Source organism: Felis catus, chromosome D3 (assembly GCF_018350175.1).
Source record: "Felis catus isolate Fca126 chromosome D3, F.catus_Fca126_mat1.0, whole genome shotgun sequence".
Taxonomy (NCBI): Eukaryota; Metazoa; Chordata; class Mammalia; order Carnivora; family Felidae; genus Felis; species Felis catus.
Genome location: NC_058379.1, coordinates 4,552,962 through 4,561,940, shown reverse-complemented (window position 1 = coordinate 4,561,940; position 8,979 = coordinate 4,552,962). Strand labels below are relative to the sequence as shown.

The 8,979-nt window shown below is 48.3% G+C and overlaps 1 long non-coding RNA gene across 1 annotated transcript; it reads left to right on the top strand.

Annotated features, from left to right (window-relative positions):
- Nucleotides 1-5,221: 5,221 nt before the first annotated feature.
- On the top strand, nt 5,222-7,050 carry LOC123381336. The gene is made up of 2 exons (XR_006588229.1): nt 5,222-5,629; nt 6,760-7,050. It is a non-coding gene; the product is annotated as an uncharacterized LOC123381336 (long non-coding RNA).
- Nucleotides 7,051-8,979: the final 1,929 nt, after the last annotated feature.

The following is an 8,979-nucleotide window of genomic DNA, read 5'->3' as shown; positions in this document are numbered from 1 at the left end:
ACATCCGAATGAAGACAGCGGATCCAGGTCTCACGGCGATTATCAACTGGCAGAGTGAGACTCACCTGTCTACCCAGCCATCCATTCGTTTCATACGACAGGCACAGGTTGAGAATTCGCTCGGTGCACTGGGACCGTGGGACAGCACTCAGTACTTAGGCAGTGACAGACTGGGGGACGTTGCAACGAGGGGTAGCGCGCCCAAAGGACTTGGGGGCTGAACCAGGAAAAATATTCGACCACCAGGTGGCACTAGCACACAATGGGCTTGTTCGGGCGACCAGGACAGGTTTGCAAGCAAAAGCCCCCCACTGCATGGGGCCATCCAGACGCTATGATACCACCTAGGAGGGGCGGAGAACGAGGAAGCTCTGCAGAGGGGACCGAGTGTGCAGGTGACAGTGGCTCAGCAGCACGGGGGGGGGGGGGGAGTCTTCCTCGGGGAGCTCCAAAGGCCAGCGGCTGCCTGAAGTCTGTGCGGCTACGGGGTTTGTCTTATCTGCCGCAGGCAGATGTCGGTGCGGTTTTGCGGGGTGTGCAAAGCAGGCAAGCCGCAAACAGCTGAAAGGCACTTATCGGGGGCTAGGTTTAACACAATTGGCGGTATGACACTTTGAGTCGGTGCCAGCAGGGTTTTGAACTGGGGCGTCCCAGTCTGCCGCGAAGAAACACACACAATCTACGGACCCATCTACAGGGACCCTCTTGAGGCTCCCATTTCTATAGTGGGAAGTCATTTACATACGGCCTTGGCCTTCCCGGAGCCGCTGGAGGGGTGAGGGATGCGGAGACAGCCACCCATGCAGCCCTTCTGAGCGCTTGCTCTGTCTCTAGCCTCGTTCTCAGGGGAGGGGTGCAGGCAAAGGTGAGGTAGGAACTCCTGCTCCGTTGTAGAACAGGCACAGGTTTTGGGGGCAAGTGTGTGTGGTTAGATGCCCCTTAAGCCCCCAGCTGAACCTAGAAGGCTCTACCCCACTGATAGTGAAGCAGGGGAGACGAGGAGTTTCATGCTGAGATTGTTAATTCACACTTGAACGCCATCACCTCTTCCCATCCCCCACCCCCACCTCTCCCTGTGACCAGGGAGGGACCTTCTTGGAGATGCAGGAATTAGAAAGCCCACGAGGGGGCAGACTTGAACGACCTCCTTGCTGCTGGATCAGGGTCCAGCACTTTTTCTTGGGGTTCTGAACACCCCACCCAAACTTGCGTGATTAGCTTTTATTCATTTTTACCTTTTGGAAATAAATCCTTTTTTGAAAAAAAAGTTTTTAACGTTTATTTATTTTGGAGAGAGAGAGAAAGAGCGTGGGAGCAGGGGAGGGGCAGAGAGAGAGGGAGACACAGAATCCCAGGCAGGCTCCAGGCTCAGAGCTGTCAGCCCAGAGCCCGACGCGGGGCTCGAACTCACTAGCCGGGAGATCATGACCTGAGCTGAAGGTGGTCGCTTAACCAGCTGAGCCCCCCAGGTGCCCTGTAAATAAACCCTTCTTTGATCAATCCTTATTTGAGTGTCTTATGTGTTTCTTGCTGAAACCCCGACTCATGCATGCCTCATATCATGGCCCGACTCGTCAAATTATGTCCACTTCCACTTTAGCGTCGTGATACGAATCTTACTTTTTAAGTACGTATAGATACGCTTTCTTTCTGTGATCGTATGCAAATATATATGACAGACATCGGCCGGAGAACAGAAGCACTAGGTAGTGTATGTTAAGAGATTTCTCCCAAGGAATGTGCATATACAATTATGGGGGTGACTGCACAAATCTCAAATCCGGGGGGCAGGCCATAGGAAGGGCAGACTGGAACGGTCAGGCATGGCGGGACGCTCCTGTGCCACAGGCGGGGAAGCTTCAGCTCTGCTCTTTTTAGGGTCTTCCAGCGGATTAGGTGGGTCCCACCCAGCTGATCTCTCAGAATCTCTTGTATTTAAAATCAACTGACTGTGGAGAGTCGTCTTGTCTACAAAATACCTTCAGAACACCCCGCCTGGATTAGCATTTGGTTGAAAAGCTGGGGAGCGCAGCTTAAGTGCTTGCAACCCCACCCCGCTGTGGGATTCAGAGAGAACGCCACAATCTCTCAGCCGTGGCTGTGAATGGAAGTGGTGATTGGGTGCAACTAGTTCGGGGAAGAAGAACTATCTAAGGACACCTAGTCAGTGGTTTTGGATACAGAACAAGAACCGAATCCTCGGGACCCCCAGCCTGTTGTGCCTCTAACACACCAATACACTCTGTGTGGTTAATTCTGGCCTTAAGGAGGCTGGCTGGACAAAAGTCAGTGTCGTCGACCAAGGGGGCGGGAAATTCCACCAACAGGGTATTGAAAATATTTGTGGCGTTTCTGTGCTTTTCCAAGTTGAACGAAATCTAATTTGGGGGTCCCTTCCAAACTTCTGCCCTGGATGAATATTTGTCTTGTTCTCCAAGGACACTTAAGAAGACCCAGATAAACTAGAAAATCAGCTCAAAGTCATATTGCAAGGAAAATGGGGGCACGTATTTGAACTCAGGGAGGAGACAAGGAAGGCGACCGAGAACCTTGGACAGAACCAGGAAGAGAACTCGTGCACCCAGCCTATGGCACTCAATGCTAATTGGCTGTGTGCTACAGCAGAGCTTTCTAGAACAAGGAAATTGTGAATCCCCCCCCCCCCATTGACACTGTAAGTACAGCATCTCCCAAGTCTTGTGTACAAAATGCTTTCTACCGTGAGCTTGTGTCAAGGTAATAACTTAATGATTGATAGCCTGGGTCTATCTGCAGGGTTATTTTCTTGTTTCACAGTATGTTTTTGTTTTTGTTTTTGTTTTTTAACTGGTTGCATTAGTACCTAAAGCTTTGGAAACTTTCACATACAAATCCAGATTTTTGGAGTCTCTTGAAGCCAGAGGCCAGAAGAAATATTCCTACACAGAAGCAACCAGCCGGGGCTGGAAAGATCTGGAGTCCTTATTCCAATTTCTGGCCTGACATCTCTATGCATGCGAACTTGAGAACCCAGGACTTGGAGAACGTATAAAATGGCCTGCTGCTCGTCCTTCGATCCCTCAGATTGTGGAAGCTCTTGACATGCTCAGCCCTGGCTAATGATCCACAGTATCATCCGCCCTGGAGCCTGATGGGGCTTCCCTGGGATGTGCGGACTCGAAGCTTCCTTGTCAGTAACACCCGACCAGATCACTGCCTCTTTTAGATAACTTCCGTCTCCAATTTTTATCCCTTTCCTTAATAACTACCTCCCTTTTGTTCTTCTTGGGTGAGCATAATACAATTTCTCCGAACATGTGTAAAGTGAATTTATCTTTGGCACCTTGTATTTCAAACCAGACCCCAAAACGCCACTAATCTCTAATTTATAACAAACCAGTGGTGCGTGAATTTCATTAAATCACATGCGGCTAAAAGACAGACTTTGTTTTTATCCCAAGATATATTTGCTGAAGCCCGCTTAATATCACATTTGTTCGGTGAGTTGAACAAAACGTGCTGCTCTACTTGGTACTAGGAGTATTAAGTATACATAGTCAGCTTCCTCAGCCTGCCACTTCCTCCGAATTCTTGGCTGAGAAAAAGTTGCCTCTGTCAAAAAGGAATATTTAGATCAGGTCAATTCTCCTCTGAAAAACAGATGGTTTAAAACTTCTCTTATGCTATGAAGCAATTGCACACAATTTACATAATGGGATAGTTCTGTTCACACAACCAAGTGAATCATCATAATGGGAATTATAATTATGACCAGGAAATGTGAGGTGGCTTATCAAGAAACATTCACTTCCTCAAAGGTATAGTTCATTTCCTGAACAAGTCGCCCTGCTTCTAAAGGACTAATTTAGCGTGATGAACCACAGCAGGGTGAGGCGTCTAAGTATTTGAATTTAGTGTATTTTACTATTGCCGCGCAGGAAGGGGGAATGGAAAGTGGGGACAGGCTTCTGGCCAATCACGCGGACAACAGATGAGTTTCTCCCCTGATGCGGCAGGAACCTGCTTGCTCTGGGGACGGGAGCTCCTGGCGGTTTGTTCCCTGTAATTGGCAGAACAGGAATGTGGCCTAAAGTTGACCAACAGGGCAAGTCGGATGGTTCTGAGGTCGAAGTAATATACTTGGGAGGCTCCATTTCTGACACAAAATTGGGGAAGTAAGTGCGAGCCGTCACCTTGCCGTGTTCATGTGCTCAGTGTCGGGGTTACCAGACAAACAACGTAATTTGGGATGTATTTAGGTTAAAGGTACAGGCACAGGATAAGATACAGGATGGGACACACTTAATGCTAAAAATTATTTGTTGGGGCGCCTGGGTGGCTCAGCATCTGACTTCGGTTCAGGTCATGATCTCGCGGTTCGTGAGATCGAGCCCTGCGTCGGGCGCTGTGCTGACCGCTCGGAGCCTGGAGCCTCCTTCGGATTCCGTGTCTCCCTCTCTCTCTGCCCCTCCCCTGCTCACGCTCTGTCTCTCTCTGTCTCTCAAAAATGAATAAACGTTAAAAGAAAATTTTTTTTAACTAAAAAAAAATATTTGTTGCTTATCTGAAATTCAAATTGAACTGCTCCCGTATTTTTGTTTACTAAATCCTACAACGCTGTGGATGTTAGCAGTTCATCCCCTCCCCGTGTCCCAGCCTGTTCAGGGAGGACTTCATTTTAGTAGAAACAAGAAACAGCAAATCCACATCCCACAGATGCTGGTGGCAAATTGGCTGCCGTTGGCTGAGGTTTCGCCTTGCGTGAGGAATAATGAAAAGTGGCTCTGGAAGCAATTTGAAGCCTCCCCTGCCCTGACGTGTGTGGACGGAAGAGGGCAGATGCTAAACTTTTCTGGGTGGACGACTTTGTGCGAGAGTAGCGGTTGAGAAGGTCATGGCTCAACATCGGATCTTGTGTGATGACGGGTGTGTGTAGGCGTGCACGTGTGTGTGTTTCCATGTATGTGTGAGAATGTGCATGCGTGTGTGCACGTGTGCGGGTAGGGTGTGTGGCACGGTGTGTGGCACAGGGCTTTTAGAGGGAGGGTCTAAGGCCAGCCGGCCCTGGGGTGACGTCTCAGTTCGTCCTCCCCATCTGGATGACCCACAGCAGCCACTTCTAATGTTTGGGCCCGCGTGGCCTCATGTGCCCCAGCGACGTAATATAGAAGCTATGTCACGGAGTAATCGGAAGGAGGTACGTAGTAAGTTATTACATCTACACTAGGGAAAGTGGCTAGAGCAGCGCCCATGACACGATGCATGAAGGTAACCGTTGGGCATTTTTCCTGCGAGTGCTGTTCACATCGGTGACGTTAGGCCCCGGGGAGGGTTTCTCCTGGAAACCAGTTAGCCTCTGCTGTTTCGGTTTCTCCGTGCACACGCCGGGGACCGCACAGGCACCCACCTCATGGGGGCGCTCAGAGGATTAAGCGCTCAATTCACACGGCCTGGGGGTAGTGGTTGAGAACGGGGACTGGAGCCAGCTAGCCAAGGCATGACATCCCCATGACCAGTGGCTGTCCCTGCGACCTCAGGCACCCCCCTCAACCTCTCGGAGCTTCTGAGTTTTCATCTTCGATATGGAGACAGAGTGTCCATTTCATGGGGTCTTTGGGAGGGCGGTACCTAATGCCAAGAACGGCTCACGGTAAGCGCCGTGGAAATGCCCGGATGCAGGATATTGGGGGAGGGGCTTGAAAGCCCTCTTTTCCCTCCTTCCTTCCCTGGGTCACGGCCCCTCCACTCCCCTTTGGCCTCGCCGACTTTTGAGCCCTTTGGGCCTGGGACCGATGCAAACACGCCACAATTAATTTATTTTTCCCGTTTAATTTCACAATGGACCTGTGAGGTTGGTTCTTTCTTTAGCTGGGTTTTCCAGAGGCAGAACTGAGGGTAAATCCTTTGCCCAAGGGCACCCAGTTTGTGGGGATGGGGCCTGAGAGGAGCCCATGTGGTCCACCTAGAACCCATGCTTTTCCTCGAAGCCAGGCTGCTGGGCTGGGCAGGGGGGCTAGAGGAGTCTCTGCCTCCTCGTTCTGATGATCGGGACAGAACAGGGGTGGGAGAGACTGCAGTCCCTTCCCCTGGATGCACCCCCCGGCTTCCTTGTTTCCCGGGTCCTTTTGGGAACGCTGGTAAAGGCTGGCTGTCCCGAGTGACGGGTCCTCCCTGTCCGTGTGCGCTGGTACCTTGAGGGTGATTCTCCTGCCGAGAAAATCCCACCTGTGGTCACTTGGTTTTCAACTAATAATCAAAATAGTAAAGTCACATCCCCCAACCCAAGATTTTCCTTAAGCCTTTCCAGTTCAACGCGCAGATCCTCACATCCTACGTACAAAACTAACCCATTTTAACATTTATGTTAAAGCGTTCTTTAAAAGACCAGGTAATTAAATTTCTTGGCGTATTCGTAAATGTAACCTATCTGCTTTCTTTTCAAGCAACTCAAATGTCATTTTATAAGCAAAACTAACTTGTGTATTTATACATGCACCCTATATTTAATAAGTGAACAAATTGTCTTTAACATTCCAATGAAGTTAGCTCTCCTGGGTGAGATGTGGTTCCTTGGAGGTTGGGGATCTTCAGCTGGGGCAGGGAATCTGAGAAGCAGGTACACTGGCTGATTTTTCTTAACCACCTGGACTGCCTTGTCAGGCGTATTTAAGTGACTTCCTGTCGGCGAATAGAGAGGTGCCTGCTTCCGCGTGGGGGATCTCCAAGCCCAAGGCCCTGTGCCATTGGTTAGATCAACGCACAAGTTCTTCCTTCCCCCAGGGCTGCTGCTGTTCCAGACATTTCCATGAACACACACTGGGATCCACACGCTTCTCTGTCTGCCTCTTTAGTCTTAGTGGCTAAGATCATTCCAAGGACACTCACCTCCCCGGCTTCCTTCCGTCTTCAACCTTCAATCAACCAAATCTGCTTTGCCCTCTCACCCTGTGCATCAAGGGAACGTTTTCAGTCCTGTTTGGCCATTGTGGATAATTTTCTGCTGAAACCCTGCCTCTGTTAATCCAGACGCTCCAGATTATATATGAAAATAAAAACATAGAGGTGTGTATATGTGCAGAAACGTGTACATCTATGACTTAAACATCTTTTAAGCTCTTGGACGTGCAGTACGACATTCGTTAAATTTCTTTAGAGAAACGGAATGGCATTTTTCAGTGACTTTTCTTTTCTAATCACTTAATAGACTCTAATAGCAAATACATAAAAATTACAATGACTGTAAAATTTATTACCGTACTTACATTTCAGCATGTTCTAAAACACCATATAATTGATGTAATTAATTTAGTCACACGCATATGCAGCCATATGATTAGCAGAGTAAATGAAATTCATACACGCACATACATAAATGCGTACACAAATACCGTGTACTTATTTAAATTAAAATATCCTATATTTTTCCTTTTGAATCAATTTTTTGTTCTCTGAATATAATTAACTCATTGCCTTTCACAAAGTCAATGTATTTCAAGTAGCCCCAAACCATTACCATGAGTACTCTGGTTTTTAAATGCTCAAGATTCTCATAACTGGGCCAGTGAAAGCCTTTAATTAATGTTCTCTTCCCCTTTAGAATCCCCGTTAAGATTTAAAAAATATTCTGGCTTTCTGATGAGATTGACAAGCTGCAGAACCCTCTTGACTTTGTTTTTGTCCCCAGGCTTAGAATCAGCCACTCCCCATGAGTGCTGGCCTCCTTGACTGAGCGGACGTGGGAAGCCAGAGTCCGGGATCTACGGGCATTGGTGGTTGGCAGACAGGCTGCTTTGAGACAATGACTGAGGTTAAATGTTGACCTTGATAATTTAAACTTAGCATAGTAGCTCTGTGCTCCATGCGAATCCTCATGCCCTAGGAGTTGCTCTGACATCACCTGTCCTCCTCTGGCCCCCATGTGGTTCCATGACCACCTCCTTCCATTATTTATGTGAGGCTGCTCCCAGGGTTTTGCTCGGCTTGGGTTGGTTGGTTTGTTGGTTATTTTTGGCCTCAGTCAGATGCCCTTCTCAATGCATACACTCTCTCTTGGTATCTCATTCATTTCATGTTAAAAATTTTTTTTTAACTTTTTTAACATTTATTTATTTTTGAGAGACAGCGTGAGCAGGAAAGGGGCAGAGAAAAAAGGAGACACAGAATCCGAAGGCTCCAGGCTCCGAGCTGTCAGCACAGAGCCCAACGTGGGGCTCGAACTCCCAAGCTGTGAGATCATGACCTGAGCCGAAGTCAGACGCGTAACCGACTAAGCCACCCAGGTGCCCCTAAAAATTTTTTTTAATGTTTTTATTTTTATTTTTGAGACAGAGAGAGACAGAGCATGAGCAGGGGAGGGGCAGAGAGAGGGGGAGACACAGAATCTGAAGCAAGCTCCAGGCTCTGAGCTGTCAGCACAGAGCCCGACGCGGGGCTGGAACTCATGGAGTGTGAGATCATGACCTGAGCTGAAGTCGGACGCTCAACCGACTGAGCCACCCCAGCGCCCCCATTCTTATGTTTTTTTTTAAACCTCTGACGCTATGATAATAAATGCCAAATATGTACCCTTAGACTAAAGCTTTCCTCTTCAGGAGCACATCATCAACTATATAGTAGACCCAGAATTTTAAAATAAGGCTTTCAGCGAGTGGAGATGTTTTGCTTCATGTAAGCAAAAAATCAACAGTAATGATCTCTTGATCATTCCGACTTGTGTTTCCAAAAAAGGAAATTCAACAGGAAGGAAGACTCATAAAGAGCTACATGCAGCTGGGCTTTAAAGAGTTACCGATTTCGTGGATGCTTAAACGGGGAAACGAAACAACAGAGGAAAGGAGAGGGAAACAATAAAGGGGAGAGGAGAGAATGGAATGAGGGAGGAGAGCAAGGGACTCTTTCCAGGGAAAACAGCCTGCTGTGTCTCCATTTTCATGCCCTTTGCAAAGAGCAAGTGGATGCTGGCTTTGGAGGTTTTGGTGGCAGGAAGCCAACGAATGATCA